Source organism: Phalacrocorax aristotelis, chromosome 4 (genome assembly GCF_949628215.1).
Source record: "Phalacrocorax aristotelis chromosome 4, bGulAri2.1, whole genome shotgun sequence".
Lineage (NCBI taxonomy): Eukaryota > Metazoa > Chordata > Aves > Suliformes > Phalacrocoracidae > Phalacrocorax > Phalacrocorax aristotelis.
The window spans coordinates 62,833,013-62,854,588 of NC_134279.1; positions in this window are offsets into that span (position 1 = coordinate 62,833,013).

Sequence of the window (21,576 nt, forward strand, 5' to 3'; positions counted from 1 at the left end):
AGGAGGCTCAGAGGGGATCTCATCACCATGTACCAGTACTTAAGGGGTGGCTACAAGGAAGATGGAGACTCCCTTTTTACACAGAGTCACATGGGGAGGACAAAGGGGAATGGACACAAATTGCTCTTGGGGAGATTCCAATTAGACACCAGAGGGAAATTTTTCACAGTGAGAACAGTCTATCCTTGGAATAATCTCCCCGGGGAAGTGGTTGACTCGGCCATGTTGGACACCTTCAAGAGTCGTCTGGACAGGGTGCTGGGCCATCTTGTCTAGCCTGTGCTCTTCCTAGAAAGGTTGGACTAGGTGGTCCCTGAGGTCCCTTCCAGCCTGGGATTCTGTGATTCTGTGTTTCTGTGATTCTGTGATTCTATAAAATACTTGCTATTATATCTTTTTAATATTTTATTGGCAATTGGAATTAATAAACTAATGAATGAAATAAAATAAATTAAACAACTGGAAATCAGAAGGGTGGGTTTTATGTTTATGTACGCATCAGTTTGGTATCTTGCCTTAAGGAATACTGGAGAAAGTGGTTGTTGAGAGTTTTTATTATGTTATGTTACTAAAACACTTTGTGACACATCTTTCCTTATATTTCTTTGATAGCAATATTCAATTATAATAAAATTCAAAAAGAATAAAAGGTTGACTCCCTGAAGCCTCTAGAGTACATTTAAATACATGAAAAATTTTAGTCATGTGTACATGTACAATATTTACAGTATCCCAATAACAGAGATATGAGAAATTAAATACATCTGTTTGTAAACATGTGAGAAGCAACTGGAAGGAACAACAAATTATGTGAGCAGGTGTATTAAAAACATCAATAAAGTACTTGATCTTGACATTTAAGTACTTCAGCAGGTTCATGACAAATATACTACAGCTTTTGTAGGGCAAAAAGTTCTGGAAAAAAGTCCCAAATATTTTTAATTTACTACCAAAGTAATGTGTTTGTTACAAAATTTTAAATGTTGAAGAAGGATTTTTTAAAATGTGTAGATGACATAATTATGTAAGTTTCTGAAAATTCGAATAGTTACTGGAAATGGTACATGGGAGTTACCTTTTATTTTCTTTTGCAGTGACTGCATTTGTGGCTTTATTGTGGTTCAATATAACCTTTTCTCCTTGTTGTTTCCCCAACATCAAAACTGGACATTTTAGTAATCACCTCACTACCCAGGTATTCAGATGAAATCTGTAAAGTAGTTTTTTTGGAAATAATATTTCACGCTTGTTTCATAGAAATAAGCATGAGGCAATCAACTTTTATATACTGATGCAGTTTTGAGGAGAGTCTTAATGGAAATTGGAAGCCCAGGTTCAGTCCTTCCTTTATCCAACTGGATTTGAAACTCAGTTTCTCAAGGAACAGTACTGATCTTATTTTTGTTTCTCCAGCTGTTGCTTTTTCACTTGCCTGGGTTAATTAAGGTTTCCATATGCCCAGTTCCTGCTTCACACCATATGTGTTTCCTTTATATCTGTACTTGATATCTTAGCATTCTGATATTTAAAGAACCTTGAGCTCCTTTGACAAAGTATCAAACAGGCATAATATGATTAAAGGGGAAGTTCAGTTTAAGATCTTACAACCTGTAACAGGAATCTAAATACTCAGTCCTCATTAAAGGTTTTGGTAACTGTGTATGCAAATGAGTAGAAACTAAAATTCACAGCCCAAGGTAAGAATCTTCCCTTCCCTTCTTTGCCACTGAGCTGAAAGTCCTACTATTTGTTCAACTCCCATATGAAGAACTGTGGTCAGCAGAGATTTTGAGGCCAAATACTTTTCAGAAAGTTCTACAGGCATCAAAAAGACATTACTGTGTTAAATAATATTATTTTCATCTAGAAAACACAGAAGAATATGTTTATCCATAAATCAAAGTTCTCAGTACTAATTCATGCTCAGGAAGTGATGGAAAAAATCATGAAGAACAGCCACTTATTTCCAACAAGAATAAGGACCATTCATTGTGATCCAAGAACCATATTTCTGAAAATAAGCTTGGAAAAATTGCTGATCACAAAGCCTCCTAGAGTTTGTTTCTATATTTCACATTCTCTTTTTGAAATGGTTATGTGGCTTTATTTACTTTGTTTAACACAGTTTCAGTGGAAATATGTGAATAATATCTATGATTATGCTCAGGTACTTAAGAATCTGGAATCAGCCTCACTTTGCACTCACTTCAGAAATCATCTGTGTTGCAGGAGGTGCAAGCTACTGTCTCAGGGTGGTTAAGGAAAATGTATATTTCCCTTCTGTTCCAACAGAGGTCTTTGGATGGAACATACATCATGTTGGAGGCTGTACTGTCATCTGAACACAAGTATCAGCCCTGACTCGTTTAATAATAATAAGACAGCAAGCTTAGAACAAGTACTTAAGCCTCTTGTCAGTTGATGGCATAGACACAAGCATGAAGACCTAAAAGTAACCTACAGTTCTTTTGGTCTCGTTATGAATAAGTGTATATCTCAATTTTAGAAAAGGAAGGAGATATTATATTTTGTTTAATACAGTCCAGATAAAAGATTTAAACTAGCTTCATATAATCAAAATAAAATTGCCAAACCCCATGTAAATGACTGCCTACTATAAATTTTCATATTAAATTATCCATTTGTTTCACCTCTTCATAGGCTTATACTGCTAGACAGTGTCTTTTTAAAAGTAAGTAGTTTTACCCACTGGAAATACATGCAATTAATGCAATTGATTTTATGCAGAAGGTGCTGAGATACTGCATGGATGCGTAAAGCCTTAGAGAACTAGGCAGTTATGACCTGGCCTGATGGATAATGTTGTGTCCTGACATATGAGAAAGGCCAGTGCAGAATATTCACATCTCCCCAGAATTTAGGACTCTGTTCTCTCAGTGATGCACAATATATTAGAGTCAATATGAGTTACAGCACTGATTCACTGCACATTAAGGCAATGTGAGATCCCTGAGGTTCTTTCTCCATATTTTGCAGAGTTCTGAAATGTGAGCTTCTGTTAAACAAAGTCAAGTCTCTAGCTCTTCTGCTTTCAAAAAGGTTTTAATTTTATAAATCAGTGTATTTATATATGGGCAGGAATGACAAGTGGGCAGTGTACTTATATGTGGGCAGGTAGATGGGCAGGAATAACAACTCCAGTGGGAGTGAAGACTTTACTTATCTATTTTAATGTTGTACTGACAACAAAGCCAAGTATCAGGCAGTTGAAAGCTAGCATTACAAGCATATATTTCCAAATAGAGGAAGAAAAATAAAACAGAGGATGCTCTTAACTTGTAATATAGTTCACATTTTGAGAACTACTTTGCCTTAGATTGTATCTTTCAGAAAACTGAATGGATAGTGTTCTTCTGAAAGGAAGAGGCTAATACTATTCCATCAGTGTCTTCCATTATAACAGCATGTTCAACCTGTTCATCTGTATGTAAAAATTCCTTAATACTATAACTGCAGTAAACACAGATAATGTCCTGAATATTCGAAGGAATAGAGAATGAGGAATTTATTTCTTGACAGGAACTCAATAACTTTATATTGACTAGGAGTTTCCTCTGGATTTTGGTAGACTGTAGGTCAAGCATTTAGTCTGCATTGACTTTATTAATGTTGCAGATGTGCTGCAAGGTTGTTCTGATTTTGTGTTATTTTTTGCATTTGGATATGAAAATTTAGTATGTGTTTATTTGTGTGCTGACTTAATGCCCTACACAAAGAAGAATTTGGTTTTACTCCACATAACTGATAGGGTCACTGCACCAGCACATGAAATTAAACTCCATTCTACTAATGAAATCCAGCAATACCTCATATCGGGTTTAATCGTGCATAACTCTTTAATTACCACTATGATTAATTGTAAGCATTTATTTTTAGTATTGTAAGCACATGGAGTGATGCATATTGAATTTTTGAAAACTGTTAAATAGGATAGAAAGAAATAATGGTAATCTTTAAATACTGAATACACTCCAGAAGAAAATATTCCTATTAAAATAGAAAAGTGCCTTTTCTTCTGTGTAATGCCATATAACTTTGTATCAGATAAGAATCAAAATTAAAATATGTGTCTCAATATTGTTCACTCATTCAATTGGTTGATGAGGATTTGCTTAAAAGGAAAACTAAAATCTCGGTTATCTGCAGATCATGTGGGAAGAGCTTCTCTGCTTCCATCTGCTGGTGAACTGAAGAAAACACAACACAGGCAAAAAGCTTTCCTTAACGTTTATTCTTCATATCCTCTCTTTGGCTGTCTCTGGGGCATTTTGTTCTATTTAATTAAAATTCTTTTAAAATCAAGTTGGAGGAGACATGGTAAAATTATCTTCTTTTTTATGGTTAAACACCATGATCTGAAGGGAAAAAAAGAAACCACTTGTGGTGGATTGACCTTAGCTGGATGCCAGGTGCCCACCAAACTGCTCTATCACTCCCCTCCTCAGCAGGATAGGGTGGGGAGGAAATAAGATGGAAAAAACCTCGTGGGTCAAGATAAAGGCAGTTTAATAAAGCAAAAGCAAAGGCCACATGTGGAAGCAAAGAAAAACAAAAGAGTTATTCCCCAGATCCCATCAGGGGCAGGAAGGTGTTCAACTGCTTCCCGGGAAGTAGGACTTCAGTACATGTAGTGGTTGTTCTGGAAGACAAACATGATAATAATGAATGCCCCCCACCCCTTTCTCTTAGCTTTTATTGCTGAGGATGACGTCATATGGTATGGAATATCTGTTTGGTCAGTTTGGGTCAGCTGTCCCAGCTGTGTCCTCTCCCGACATCTTGCGCAGCCCCCAGCCTACTGGTGAGGGAGGAATGCTGGAGAGACAGCCTTGATGCCATGTGAGCGCTGCTCAGAAGCAGCCAAAACACTGGTGTGTTATCAACACCTTTCTAGCTACCAATAGAAAGCACAGGAGTCTGAGGGCTGCTATGGGGAAAATTAACTCCATCTCAGACAGACCAAATACACCATCATAACATAACCAGATGTGTTAACCGAGAAGTGAAACTGGAGGTACTGAAGAAATTGGGAAAAGGTAAGGCCAAATGCATCTGAGCTTGGGTTTACTCTTCCTCTTAATGTGTGCAAGGGAGTCTCCACCAACCAACCGACCTTGCCACAGCTGAATTAGGGAGTCACCCAGATCCATCACTGTGGCTTGGCTTCAAGATCTCCAAAGAAACACTACAAAAATGAACCATTGCAAGCTGTTGCCCCAATGTATTGGTTGTCAAGAGAAGCTCTGCATCTGCATAATGTCTGTATCTGCTATCATACTTGTGTATGTATACATATGTGTACATACATACACATATATATGCATACTGTCATACAATACGCATATGTGTGACTATGTGTATTCATATGTTCACTATTAATGTTCATAGAAGGAACAAAGTTCCTGGAGGAAAAGGGAGATTTTTGTTCATTTTATCCATTTCAGAGCAAAGATGTGAAGGTTGAATGATGGCCAATAACAGTGGGATGCAGAAACACCTCATTTAAACAATGGCAATCTTTACTGAGGAATGGGCTTGCAGAATTACTTTTCAAAGCATATCAAAGGATGGACATTGAACTACAAGTACAATATACAAAAGGAGGATAAGTGCCAACAAGATGTTTGTTAGGAAGATGGCAACACTAGCAACACCGAATCAGTGCTGGAGAGGGGGCTTTACTTATCAGTCATATAAAAATACTATTGTTTTACTATTGTTGTTCCCAAATCACTTATGTATGCTTTTTGGCCATTATAGCTTTTTCTTTTTTTCTTCCTCTTCCTTGTTTTACATCCACATACTTTTCTTGTGGAATTAGTCAAGACTGACCACTGACTACCAGGGAGGGGAGGTTTCCTGGTTTGGGAAGAGATCGAAAGCAAGAAGGTAAAGGAACTACGAGGTAAATAGGACATGAACTTGTCATGTTCTACTCACTGAAAACCAGATCACCTGCATATTTAGGCTTGTTCCTCACTTCCCAATAGTATGCAGCAGAAAGATTAGCCATATATAATTATGAAATTACTATTTGATTGCAGAATGCACTTATTATTTAATTAATGTAGTACTGCATACAGATTTATGGGGTGGGGGGTGTCTTATTTCATTTTCACAAGGAGCAGAAGACTTATAAATTAATGTCAATTGAAGGACAATAGGGATAATGATTTTATTCAGTTTAAGACTTTGATCAAAATATAAATAGACCATCTACACTTATAATGTGTTTTTGAGGCTGATATGTAATAGTGGATCTTCACTGATATGTCAGATAATTAATCTTACATGTATTTCTAGGTCACACAGAGTACTTTCAGCTGCTTTTGATGGTCTTATGGTGACTCTGTAAATTAAACTCAAGGTCTAATGACCAAAACAGCTTCTATTTGGAAAATTCAGCTTCTAAAAATGAGCACTGTGTGATTATTCCAACTTGTGGAGAGATGCTGGGGAATCTCCTGCTGCTCTTGGGCTTGTTAAAGTCACTGGTGCTCACACACCCTGAATTTGTGAGAGTTTGTGCATCCCATTTACAAGATAACATTCTGATTTCAGCTGGAGTTCATTTGCTCATCAAAGTAGCACAACTATGAGTTCTACTCATTTAAGACTGTTACCAGAAAGTTTCCTCCCACTCCAGAAAGTTAATAATAGTTTGAGAAAACCAAGCCTTTAGAAAATTATATCAAAATTATCTGAAAAGTGTGAATGCTTATAGACTAGTGAAAAACAACAGACATTTTCTGGGTTAAAAACCAAACCAAACCAAAACAACAAAACCCAAAACAAAGAACTTGCCTATCAGTACCTTTGCAATCATTCCCCCTCTGTAGGGAGCTGTAAGGCGCACAGATAATTTGCAGTGAGGAGTGAGAGAAGTAGAACAAAAAGCAATATAAAAAAATGTGTAACTGAATATTAGTGGTTTGATTTGTTTCATGTGCATCTTGTTTGCAGTGTGACAAGGTACATGCTGTAGCTTAGATAATATTTCTTTGTGTGAAGAATGTCTCAAAATATTTGAAAGCAGAAAGATTCGGAGCATATTCAATTAAAGCCAGAGTAAAGCTGAAACATTTAGTAGCTGCGCTAGTGAGGAAACTAAATCCACACCCACATATATGGATCTCTCTAGTTTCTTCAAAATAGGCTTTGAATTCTGATACCAATTAGTGATTTGTTATGCTGTTCTTCACAGCTTTTTGCAGAACACAAAGCAGATCCTTTCCAGGCCTGACAATGTTTGGGTTTTAAGAGCTATGAAAAGGTAAAAAAATATAAAGAGATACTTTGGCATAAATACACCCATATTTTTTTCCCAAAGCAGGGTGAAACTTCTGGTTTTATTTCAATATTATACCATTTGATCAAGGCTAATTGTTAACATCAAAACCATAGAACATTGTTGGACATGCATGTTCTTATACTTTTGCTTTTCTCAAGAGCAAGGAATACAGGCTGATTTAAAAACTGGAATAGAGAAAGAAATTGAAGCTTTGAATTAATTTGTAAAATATATGTGTTCTACATTATAGTGCTGATTGTTCTGGGTTTTTTTTCCTTTTGTTTAAATAGTACATGCTCAACAATCATGGATGAAATGAACAATTTTTGGCAGGCTAAATGTCTCACGGTTAAAGTATTTGGATGAGTTGAGTAGATCCTCATGAAATTCAACAAGAGCAAGTGCAAGGTCCTGCACCTGGGGAGGAACAACCCCATGCACCAGTTGGGGGTTCGCCTCCTGGAAAGCAGCTCCATTGAGAAAGGCTTAGGAGTGCTGGTGGAAAGCAAGCTGACCATGAGCCAGCAATGTGCCCTTGTGGCCAAGGAGGCCAACGATATCCTGGGCTGCATTAAAAGGTGTGTGGCCAGCAGAACGAGAGAGGTTATCCTCCCCCTCTACTCTGCCGTAGTGAGACCACATCTGGAGTACTGTGTCCAGTTCTGGGCCCCCCAGTTCAAGAAGGATGTGGAACTGCTTGAGCAAGTCCATCAGAGAGCTACCAAGATGATCAGGGGACTGCAGCATCTCCCTGATGAGGAAAGGCTGAGAGAGTTGGGTTTGTTCAGCCTGGAGAAGACTGAAGGGGGATCTCATCAATACTTATAAATATCTGAAGGATGGGTGTGAAAAGGATAGCACTGGACTCTTTTGAGTGGTGCCCAATGACAGGACAAGGGGCGATGGGCACAAGCTGGAACACAGGAACTCCAGTTAAACATGAGAAAAATCTTCTTTCCTGTGAGGGTGACAGAGCAGGGGCACAGGCTGCCCAGGGAGGTTGTGGAGTCTCTTTCCCTGGAGACATTCAAAACCTGCCCGGACGCGTTCCTGTGCCCCCTGCTCTGGGTGTGCCTGCTCAAGCAGGGGGTGTTGGACAAGATGATCTCCAGAGGTCCCTTCCGACCCCTACTATTCTGTGATCTCACAAACTTGGTAAGAAATAACAGATGGAATGCACCTGTTTGGGATGGGACACAACTGTTTCATACCTACACAAGTATTTACAATGGAAGTTTATGTTTCTGAAAGTGCTAAGGTTTTTGTATCATTTTGTCCTTGTCTAAGAATGTAACATAAAAGATTCATGTTAGTAGGCTACAACCAAATGAAGTTTTACTGGAAATGAATGCTGTTTAAAGCAGTGTGCATTCGGTCATCAGTAGGTAATAAAAAATATGTTATGTAGTGCCTCCTCCAGGAAAGACTTCTTTTGCCTGCCAGATGGCCCATTCCACATCTATTTAAAAGTACAGAAAGTGCTATCTTAAGAAACCAAGATACATTTTATTATTTTACATTTATAATTTCTGAGTACAGAGTCATTGTTGTCAGCACTAAAATAATAAACTAATTCAGTCTTTTGGATTTGAAGTTGAATATCTGAAATCAAATCAAAGCAAGGACTGCTTAAAGGTAAGACAGAACTGAAAGGAGGAAATAAATTGAGTCATTGAATTTTTATAAGCTGCAAAGGTATCTTGGATAAAGCTGAACAAGGATTAGGAAGAAATAGTAGAAGACATTGAGGTGGGAATAGATCCTGCATGACCTTTAGCAATCCACTGAATTTCACAAAGTGCGAATTCAGTGGGAGTACTTCTGACTTTTGATCGTATCCTTTTTGTGGAACTCACAATGGTAAACTCATGATTTTATGAGCAGCGTTTTGGGAAGAGATTGCAGTGTTTGAACTGAGGCAAAGTAAGTAGTGTTACAGTAGGGAAACTGTTGTGGAAAATCACAGAACACAGACCATATTTGGCAAATATTACCCGCCTCAGTTGTGATTTCTGAAAAGCAATCACACAGAATCACAGAATGGTGGAGGTTTGAAGGTACCTCTGGAGATCATCTTGTCCAACCCCCCTGCTTGATGAGGTACACCCAGAGCAGGGGGCACAGGAACGTGTTTGGGCAGGTTTTGAATGTCTCCAGGGAAGGAGACTCCACAATCTCTCCAGGCAGCCTGTTCCCCTGCTCTGTCACCCTCACAGGAAAGTTTTTTCTCATATACAGGTGGAAACATGATGGGTCCTAGTCAGAGCTGTACTTGGGCATGGAAACATCATCTCCCCAGTGACTGTACAAAGACCCAGAGTTTGTCAGTAGCAGTCTGAATCACTGAAGGTTTTGGATGCTATCGTAGTCAGAAAGCCTAACTCAGACACCCCAGGTAGTCAGCTGGAGTCTAGAAATGGGAAAAATAAGGGAGACAACACCATAAATTCAGAGGGCGGATATTTTTCTATTTTAATTCTTCAAATTTGTCATAAATCTATGCTATGAAAATAGCGCATTGGCTACTTCTGCTGTGGGTAATGAGGGACTTTCTGAAAACACTTGCTAAATTACATAACATCTAAATGCAAGATGAGATTATGGCACCTCTCTGCTGTTTTAGCATTTCATTTGCAGGCACGAAATACCCTTATCTACTTGCATGCTGTCAAAAACTCGTGTCTTCTGTGTCCCACAGAAGTTGTGTGATGGGAGCTTACCAATGTTTATTGATAAGCTTGATTTACCATTATAAGTTTATTTTACTTTCAAAATCTTGGGAATCACATAGGAAATTTGAGTTTTATACCCATGTAATGGGGAGCAACTTCCGCTTGTTCATGTTTGGGTATGTAAGACGGCAACTATATATTGTTGGGTTTTATTCATATTTATAAACTGTTCTCATCTCCATTCTAAAAACATTACCCAGCACACAATATCTGTACAACCTAGCATCATGGTATTTTAGCCCTCTCTTAGCTCTGTCTTACACCCCAATAAGATAAATATCTAGCATTTCTTCCATTTGTTTGACTGCAAAGGTACAATACCAAAGCATTTCAAGTGAATTGCAGAAGGGCAAGGAAGATTGTGAAGCACTGAAAATGACCAGCCACAATTCAACTAGAAAACTGTGCTTTCTGGTGAGAAAATTGGCATTGAAGAACATCAGTATATTGTATACCTGCTGTTGTTCCCAGAGGGAGGTTGGGGGCTAAAGAATGACTTGACAAAACATGAGGATGACAGTTACTACTAATTTTTTTATTAAGGCTAAAAGAAATCAGAAAAAAGTTTAATGAAAAGATTCTGACCAGCCTTGCTGAAAATAAGTCAACTCTACATCTGATACATATATGTTAAAATGCATACTCTTCACTTTGTAAGTTGTGCATGGTTATCCTTGCATAGGCAGCTGTAGTTGGAATAGTGAACTCTGAAGATAGACTTATATGAAACACCGATACTTTTTTGTTTGCTTTTCTTTACATATATATATTCTTTAGATATACACCAAATTTTGTTCTTTAAAGGACCAGAGTAAACATATTTTGAAAAAAAAAATGTAAAAACCACAGAGACTGCATGAAAATTGACTGTGGTAAAGGTGAAATCATTGATTTTTATATAAGATCAGCAGATTGCTCTAGCAAGACTCAGCACTGTGCAAGAAGCCCCATCAGGAAGGGGACATGAAAGGTTGTTGGAAAATCTGTACAGAATTTAGATTAGCTACTTTAGTGTACTTATATAAGTTTTAATATCTTCCTTAATAATAAAATTCATTTATATCCCAGACGTCAGGTTATTGGTCTCTTGGCCTCTTCAAGGAAGTAATTGAGCACCTGTATGGGGACAATGGGAATTGAGGAGTTCTGATTAGTTTTCTCTAGTTATAAATTATTTATCACCTCATTCCATTTCCTTCTTACACCTATTGGGACGTTTTCACAGTCATGTTGCATAATAAGAAAGTGAACATCAGGATTCTATTTGCTATGGTTCACCCTCATGAGCCATTTAGCATTTTGTAATTCCACAGAAAAAGCTATCTGATCAGTGGAAATGAAGTGAGAGTTTTATAGATGTTTTCTGTTATATGATTTCTTTTTTTAAAATGTAATGACTGACTCATTTAAAAATGGGTAAATTGGCTAACAAATCCTGACCTGTGCTGTTATACAGGACAACTACTATTGAAAAAGCAAATAACTTTCCTACTTCCAAAATACATACATCATAAAATACATACAAAATGCTTGTATCTAGTCATGTTGAAAGTGAACACCACATTTTAACATAGCTTAATACATTAAAAGCATACTTCTGCATATTCCATTTTGGAAAATAGCTTTCTTAGAGTGAATGTTATAAACCGGTGATCTGTAAACTTCTGTGATTTTTCACATCCTCTTCCTTCTGCATACCTTTAAACCTAAAGGAATAGACCACAGTTTCTTTCCTGCCATCTGCAAGTGAGACAAGATGGTGATGGGCATTTTAAAAGTTGTGAGTACATACTAAGTTTTGTCTTATAAATAGATTAAACTTTTGTTCTGACTCCAGTCCATTGGTTTGGACTAGGAGCTGTAGACAAGTGCATCCCAGACATCTCTTTTTTCACATGAAATTCAGTAACACTAAATACAGTGTCATGTATCTGGGGATGGATATGAGAGAACCTACAAAGAACAAAACATCTATAAGCAAGAACTTGTTAGTGGGAAAGACTCAATGGAAGAAGGATGTGGCTGTAACACTTATTCATAGCACCACTATGACCTGCCAATATGATATAATTATAGAAAAGGCAAATAGAGTGTTATTTAATAACAATATGACTGAGCAAAGCTATTAAGAGATCATAATCTGAATACTGTATGTGGTTCTAAGAGTTCATGTTACATAAGGATGAATTTAAATGCGACCAAGACCAAAGAAGTGCTAAAGAAACATCATCAAATTCAAGGTCTACTTTTGAGAAGATGTTGACCTGACCATTCCAGATCCAGGTTCTGCAACAGCCTTTCAAGGTGGAAAAGACACCAAACTCCCTGCAACTGGATTTAGTCGCCCAGGAGGTCCTCTTAGCTCAATCTTTCTATGTTCCTTTAGCACTATTCTTATCAGTTATCCTTGCTGCATGCCTGGAGTACTGGATATGCCTAGCTTCCTCACATGGGTTCATGTCTGCTGGGTTCAGTCCCTCTTTGTGTTACCTGGAGAAGATGCCTGATCTCCCACTATGCAGAGACTTGTTTAAGACCTAAGACAGCCAGTCTAGCTGTGTCTTGTGTCATGTTAAAAGTAAGTTTTGTTCAGTGGTATTTTAAAGAAGACTCTAATTCTGCAAGCTGTGAAGTCAGTTATTAAGCTTGCAATGACCTTAATAATTAGAACAGGCTATGGCACATATCTTGCATAGTAATTATTGCTATATTTTAAGGGTGGCAGGAACTCCTCATAGATTAAAGTTTCATGCAAAGAGAGTATATGAATGATAGCATGTCCCTCACCTCCTGAAGAGACAATGGCTCCCTGAGACTACACACACACCTTCTTTATTGGTCTTTATCACAATAATTGTAGGAGGCTGTAGCACTCAATGGTACATCTTGACATGAATTTGGCTTATTAAGATTAATTTGCATGGTTTGATGCCTTTGTTTTCTTCCCCACATTATAAAATTAAATGAAACAAAACTATGCCTCTTTTATAATATCAAAAATATGACATACATTCAGGGAAAAAAATAAATTCCATGTAAGACATTACCAAATCCAGTTTTATGGACAAGGACTGGGAGAAAAGTGCAGATGATGAGTGACATATTCAATAATCTGATCACTAGAAACAAGGAAACAAACCGAATGACTCTACAGCTAATTTAATTTGCCAGAACACATTAATCACACAGGGCCAATGCTGCCCTCAGACTAGTAAGTTTAGTTTCACCTGGTACAATGGGGATTGCAAGCAAATGTCCAAAGGCAAAATTAAGACCCTAATTTGGATATTCCCTGAAGCTGAGTAGTTGTTTGACTGTCCATTCCAGTATTGTATAAGAAAATAATTATTTGGGGGGAACAGGTAAGAAACCATCTAATTTGTTTTGCAGAAAGAACAGACACACAGTTTGCAAAAACAAAAGGTAGCTCTTCAGAGGGAAGACTGCAGGTCAGATCTTCACTTAATGCACTGTGGTACAGCCAGATAGGTAAAAACTGACACATACTATTTTTTAAGTGCTCCTGGTTTTCATTACATCAAATCCAAGTTTATGATCTAATAATATTCCAGTAAGAGCACTGTAAATTCTGAAAATAAAGAAGAACCAGATAATTTCTAAAGAAGCAAGCAACTGCTTTGTTTCAATAAATTAATACCATTAATATATCCAAAAAACTCCAGTGTGATCCTTTTATAGATTGGATTCACAAAATGCATCTGGAAGGAAGAAAGCAGACTCTACTGAATAACAGGTGTTTAATTAAGAAATACTGTATTATCTGTGAAATGAGCATACCTGAAGACTGGAGAAATAAAATTATTATCTATATATTGACATTAATATTTTACTTACAATGTTTGGACAATGCTAGTCCTTATTCTGACACTAAAGGTGAACATAGTATTTATATGGAACTGACAAGTGGTCTGTGCAGTGGGTGGGGAACTGGCTGACAGGCCACACCCAAAGGGTGGTGATAAATAGCTCTTTTTCAGAGTAGCAACCTGTCACAAGTAGAGTCCCCAGGGATCAATATTGGGCCCAATGTTATTCAACACCTTTATATGTGATCTGGCTACCGGCATCAAGTGTAGCCTGATGAAGTTTGCTGATGACACCAAGTTGAGTGGGGAAGTAGACACTCCGGAAGGGAGAGCTGCTCTGCAGGGAGATCTGGATAGGCTGGAGGAGTGGGCCAGCAGGAACCTTATGAAGTTCAACAAGGAGAAGTGTAAGGTCTTGCACCTGGGAAAACAAAATCTGGGAGTGCAGCACAGACTGGGATCCACCTGGCTGGAGAGCAGCTCTGTGGAAAGGGACCTGGGGGTCCTGGTGGACAGAAAGATCAACAGGAGCAAACAGTGTGCTGCTGTGGCCAAGGAGGCCAACAGGATGCTGGGTTGCATCAAAAAGGGCATCACCAGCAGAGAAAAAGAAGTCATTATCCCACTCTACTCAGCGCTTGTCAGGCCACACCGGGAGTACTGCGTACAGTTCTGGTCCCCGCTCTACTAAAAGGATGTGGACAGGCTGGAAGGGGTCCAGAGAAGGGCCACCAAGATGATCAAAGGATTGGGAAGCCTGTCATATGAGGCTAGGCTGGAAGAACTGGGTTTGTTCAGCCTTGAGAAAAGGAGGCTCAGAGGGGATCTCATCACCATGTACCAGTACTTAAGGGGCAGCTACAAAGAAGAAGGAGACTCCCTTTTTACACAGAGTCACATGGGGAGGACAAGGGGGAATGGACACAAGTTGCTCTTGGGGAGATTCCAATTGGACACCAGAGGGAAATTTTTCACACTGAGGACAGTCAACCCGTGGAATAATCTCCCCAGGGAAGTGGTTGACTCGGCCACGTTGGACACCTTCAAGAGTCATCTGGGCCATCTTGTCTAGCCTGTGCTCTTCCTAGAAAGGTTGGACTAGATGATCCCTGAGGTCCCTTCCAACCTGGGATTCTGTGATTCTGTGATTCTGTGACTGAGTTAGGAAATATGGAGGCAACTAAAACTCAACTATGTGGACATTTTGAGAATAAAAGGCAGTAGATTTGTGTACTGGGTAAGGTTCAATTGGGTAAGTTCATTGATTCCTAAACAATATAATTAGTTTCTGTATTCTGCTCAATAATTTTTTCCTCATGGAGTGTAACTGAGCCTCATATTTTTAAAAATATTTCTAAGGTTTTATTTTCTTATTTCCCTATTTTTTTAAAAAATCTGTTGCTGTTTGATGTACATTGTTGGGTTGGCTTTTTTTAACTTTAAGACTTCAGTTGAACCATTAAATTGATAAATCAAGTATTTTAGTCAGCTCCTTTCAGATGTTCCCTTCAGCCATCTCCACTGCATTCTGAAATGAGAGTAATGCTGAGTGTCGTGGTTTAGCCCCAGTCAGCAACCAAGCACCACGCAGCCGCTCGTTCACTCCCCCATGGTGGGACGGGGCAGAGAATCGGAAGAGTAAACGTGAGGCAACTCATGTGTTGAGATAAAGACAGTTTAATAGGTAAAGCAAAAGCTGTGCGTGGAAGCAAAGCAAAACAAGGAATTCATTCACTCCTTCCCATGGGCAGGCAGGAGTTCAGCCATCTCCAGGAAAGCAGGGCTCCGTCACATGCAACGGTTACTTGGGAAGACAAATGCCATTACTCCAAACGTCCCCCCTCCCTTCTTCTTCCCCCAGCTTTATATACTGAGCATGACGTCATATGGTATGGAATATCCCTTTGGTCAGTTTGGGTCAGCTGCCCTGTCTGTGTCCCCTCCCAGCTACTTGTGCACCCGGCAGAGCACGGGGAGCTGAAAAAGTCCTTGACTAGTGTGAGCGCTACTTAGCAATAACTAAAGCTCCTCCACATTATCACCACTGTTTCCAGCAAAAATCCAAAACACAGCCCCGTACTAGCTACTACGAAGAAATTTAACTCTACTCCAGCTGAGACCAAGACACTGAGTCACTTATTGGTGAGGAGAACCTTGGTGGAGAACTGATTCATCTGTCAGTTAGTGTCATCTGTCAAATCATTCTGTAATATATGAATATGATGCTACTTTTTAAAACTGTATGTTCATAAAGTATGTTAGTGGATTTATGGTTCATATTCACTTCCAACTATAGAAAAAGAAGACAATAGAATCTGGTTCTAAAACTTTCAGTTTTCTGAATGTGGGTTTTCTTTCTTTTTTCTTCATATTCTTCTAGTTTGCCATATTTCAGATAAAAAGTTTAGACTAAATTCTATAATTCTGTGGACCACTACTACAAATCCTTTCTTTCCAAAAGATTGGCTCAGAGAATTACTTCCAATGGTATGGTCTGCAAACACCTTATGTAGAAGGTATATGTTGGCAAACACCCTATGTAGAAGGAGACTTCATAAACTCGCTTATTTGTCAGACTGTTATAAACAAGCAAACCAACAAACAAAAAGATTTTGTATAAGAACGTTCCACTCTCCATAAAAAAAAAAATTAAGCAGTACTTAAAACCATGATATCTCTATGCCCTCAGAGGACAGATGAAGAGGATCACTAAAGAAGAATTAGATACTTTACTAGTATCATATTTTAATTAACCCTTTATATAAACTAAAACATTATTTTCTTCACAGGATACAGTAAAAACTATTTTTCAAATTAACTGTTGCATTGCAGTAGCTATCAAAATACAGCAATAGTTCATCATCAAATTGGGCATATGCTAACAAAATGTTGAGGTAAAATACTATTCCCTTCATCTGTTCACTGATGGCTTTTCCTTGCCATATTCTTCCTGATCTAACTGTTTTTCCTGTGATTCCTTATTCTAAGTAAGGTAAGATTAGGTTTTATGTTACATCTCAACCCAGGTGACTTTAATGTAAGTCTCATTTTGTTCCCGCCTTTAGGTCTGTGTTACGAGTTTATATTAAAGTAGTAGTCAACGAGGAATAATTATAATTAGGGAGGGTTACTCAAATGGTATTTTGTGTGTAATTTTTCTTTTTTCAATGAAGAGCATGATTTTGTCATCAAACAAAATACAAGATGTGTTCCATTTAAATTTAATAGGTAGATTTAAGAAAAAAAAATTATAATGAAGAGCTGAACAAAATTAATCTTTTCATATGATTTTTTCCCAAATGAAAGATAAAATTTTGATTTTGAAATAATGTATCATTTTGAATTTTTAAAAAATCAAATTATCGAAATATTTTTTAAAAAGGAATGTCTACTTTGTGGTTTAGTTCACATCAACAGTGTACTTTCAAAGCAAGCTTTATTATCATCCCAAACACATACTCTGCTTAACATTATATAGGAGGTCTCATTGCATTCACACTGAATTTCCTTCTGTTGACTCTGAGCCAGAAGACAGGCGTTAGGAGCGTGCCTGATGTACCACAAAAGCTAATAGGTATTTAAACCACAGACCAAACTACTGTAAAGCAAACACCCCTGAGCAGTGTAAATATTGTACACTCAGCATCAACTCTTTCACCCTAAAGATCCATTCCTCTCGTGCCACACCATTTGATAATGTAGACATAGGTTTTGAGCTCTTATCTTATGAAGTGGAAGGGAAGAAAATGTAAGTGACATCTAAACAAAGGTTATAGAGAAACTCTACCTAGAGGCTGAACCTTTGTCCCTCAGGGAAACAAATATAGGGTATTCTTGGAAATGATAGTTTTTGAATGGAACTATGGAAGAAAAACAACCCAACATGAGTTTCCAGAATGAATATTCCTCAAAAAGAGCAAGTAAAAAAGCCTATCATGATCCCTGAGAAAATAAACAGTGATTTAGGAACAAAGATCCAATTTCATTATACATGGCATAGGTAACATGAATTTTGGAACATCCTTATTAGAAATCACTTTTTTTAAACTGAAAATTAAAATCTATTTAAGAAAAGGGCCATAAACATTCAAAAATCTGTATAAAATTCTATGACATGAATAAATAGAAAACTTAATGTGTCTTGCTCTTAAAAAGGCAACAGTTGAGAATTGATTTTGTTACACTGTAAGTAGCTTCACAGGAAGAAAATACATGCTGCTAAAGGGATGTTTAATCTAGATGGGAAAGGCATACTAAAAAATAATGTCTTGAAGCAAGAACTTAATTATATTCAGATCGAAATAAAGCTCACAGATTTAACAGTATGTCTAATTAACTACTGGAACAAATTATTAGAGGCATAGAAAATTTTCTGCCTTTTTGTATCTTTAAATAAAGACTGCCCAACTTCCTGAACAGGAATTAACAGTTACTTATGGCCTTTCATTCTAAGCAGTTTTCAGTTTGGGGGAAAAAAAAAAAGGCCTGCCCAAGTACAACTTTTAAATGCTCCAGTATGTAGTCCACTGAGATGATTGATGCCTCTTTCCCATAGTTTGTCAAAACTCTGAACAATTTTATCTCATTTCAGTATAAATACATCCTGCACAATGTGTAAAACCCAGTGAAGAAATTTAGTACATTCTTAGGCACTTTTAGTCAATTTTTAGTTTGGCTGGATACATCTAGATTTACCCTCAGTAAGAGTTTATCTCTAAGTTATTTAAAAATAGATAATGCTGTGCAGCTTTTTGTGAGATATATAACTATGCAACTAAGAGAAAGGGAGTAGCAGAAGCACAGTTTAAGCCTTAGGATTTGTTGGCTTGTGTGGACAAAAACTCTTGAGCTTTCTATATTGATGAAGTGGGAAGATGAAGCATATGTTTGTACTTGCTACCATATTTATTTGCATATGCTGCCTTCTAGATGATCATATGGTCTTTTTACCTTTTGGCAAGATAACATATTCCAAAGAAATACTACAATGTGATCAAAGTTTGCAAAATGTAGTTATCCTATATTATGCTTCTTCATCTGTTTATTGTATACAACTGCAAAAACTATACACTGCCAGTTAAATGCATTGCAATTAGTTTTTCAGTAACTTCAGTTCAAGCATATGGGTTCTATATGGTATGTCAAGCTCCAGATATACAAAAGCAATGGGATCCTTTGGAACCATACCTTGGCTCTGGAATCTAGAAGAACCAGTATCTTTAGACTTGTAGCTTTAGCACAGTAATCTCTTACCAAGTCTTCTGGCTTTAAGTCAATAAACAAGATATTGGGAATTTTCAACTTGGACAACTGGCAGGAGCTGACAGCACTAACCAACTAAGTGGTGCTTTGTCAATTTTGACATGGAAGGAAGGGAACTAATTCTGTCTGGCATAAGCAGATGACATGTTCACTGGTTATCCATGTTTTTAAACATAAAAATAGCTCTTTTAACCAATCACGCTGTTTTCAACAATGTGCTGAATCCATACAAGACTCTGAGTATTATGTTTGCCAGATACAATGAACAACCCATATCCTAGTGTTTCAGTTTGATTTACTTTTGTGTAAATGAGAAAATTAAAATAGTGTTTCTGAGAAAACTCTCTGTGTCTCTTTTATATTATTATGGCTACCCTGAGAAATAGAAATTGCATCGGATCATAAAATACAGTCCTTCATAGACCATAAAGGGAAAAATATTCCGGCCTTTTTTTAAAAAAACAGATGGGTTTATCGGTAGATCAAAAACATAATATAATGACTGCAGTGGCTTGTACCAAGGATTCATTTAGCCCACTGCTGTCTTTTAGGTGACCATTTGATGTCCTCTGGTTTCAGAAGAGACTGTGAAGAGCTAGTCTGATTTATTTATTCCTGGCCACTCAGAAAATTGTATAAATCTGTCCCTTCTGTTCCCTGTTATGTCAATTCCAACATCAAGAGCCAGGTCTTCTTAGTTTGTTTGGGTTCTTTGGTTTTTTGTTTTTTGGTTTTTTTTTTTCCTTATACAGAAGTTGTCCCTTGCTTTAATTTTTATCACACTTATATTAGTCTTTTCTAGTTCTTTGTTAGATTTTTTTTGAGCTTCGCACAATAATCAGATTTACACAGACACCTAATTATACTTTCTATTTTATTTTCCGTTCTACTCCTAATAAACTAAAATTTGGTTTGCTTTTTTTGACTGCTGTTGAGTACTGAACAAGACTTAAGAGACATGGTATTGTTGGGTTTATGGTTGGACTTGATGATCCTAGAGGTCTTTTCCAACCTTAAAGGTTCTATGATTCTATAACACCAAGATTTCACCCCTGAGAACTAATGGTCTGTTCAGAGTTCATCAAATTAGGTAAAAACTAGACTATTCTGTGGTTGAGAGTTTGGGGTAAAGTATTCAAACACACTAAATATAGGTAATTCACTAAGGCTCCTGCACACAGTCAGTGGAGAAAGGCTATCTCAGAGATGATTCGGATCAGGAGCCTGAATATGTTATCTGTTTTCCTAGAAATATGACTGCTTAAAGACACAAGCTGGCTTAATAATGGGGCTGCCTGAGGCAGTCTTATTTTTAAGGAGTAATAATTTACAAAATATAGTCCTGTTGAAATGGAATCCTATTGAACAAAGGAGCAACAGAGCCCCAGCCAAATAAATAACTGCTTTTGAACACGTAGCTGTTAGTCTAGATCTTGTTACTAATATGTGGATGTAGATTTACTAGTGTATGGAGGACAGGAAGCTTTCTCATTAGCATGGCTGACCGAAGAACAGACTTTTCAGATGATGTGATGCAGGAGTTTTTTTCTGCAGAGGGCTCTCAAGCCCACATCGTGGCTGGAATGAACTCACTCTGAACCACAGCATCAATCTGTTACTTTTGTCATGTAACTGTCAATCAACTTCCTTCATAGCTGAGAAAAGGGATATGAATATGCTGAAACCTATTCTTTGTTACTCTCAGGTTCTGCCATGAAAATAAGCAGTTGTCTCAGCTAAGTGGGAAATAAAATATAAAACAACTCTGGTAATGTTCATTGTAGGAAGGTTTAAAAGCTATCTAGCCTTTACAGTCCATAATAATACAAATCAATATGCTAAAGTAGCTGGGCATGAGGCAGTGGCTTCGTGTTGTATCAGGCTTGGAAATTCATAATGCTGCATTGCTGTTTATGGAGGATTCAGTTAATGATCTCATATTTTTTATTATTATTCAAATTACTATGCCTTGAAAAAAATAAGAAATCTAAAATAAGAGTCATCTTCAGAGGAGGATACTGATTTTAAAAAGCAAAGTGGTGATAAACAAACGAGAACTCTATCATTAGAATGGTACAACCTAATGTAAAATTTTCTGTGCTCTGTTTTAACTATCAGACTAAATATTTAAATGCATTAGACCAAAACAGACAATGATATATGGACATACTGGTACCTGTACATACTAATTTCTAAAAGGACAGGGCAACAAATAATGCCTTTAGTGATAATATATTACATAGATCTTGCTTAGGAGAAGAAAATGCTAGCTCTGCCTTGTACAACAATTGTTCCAAATCTATTTAGGTGATCACAATAGCATCATACCGTGAATACAACGGTCTCTGACACTCAGTAAAATAAAAACTTGAAACGATAAAATAGTGAACCTTTGCTAATAATTAGGAGTGTTAATACTCTGCTTTCCTTCACTAATTCTACA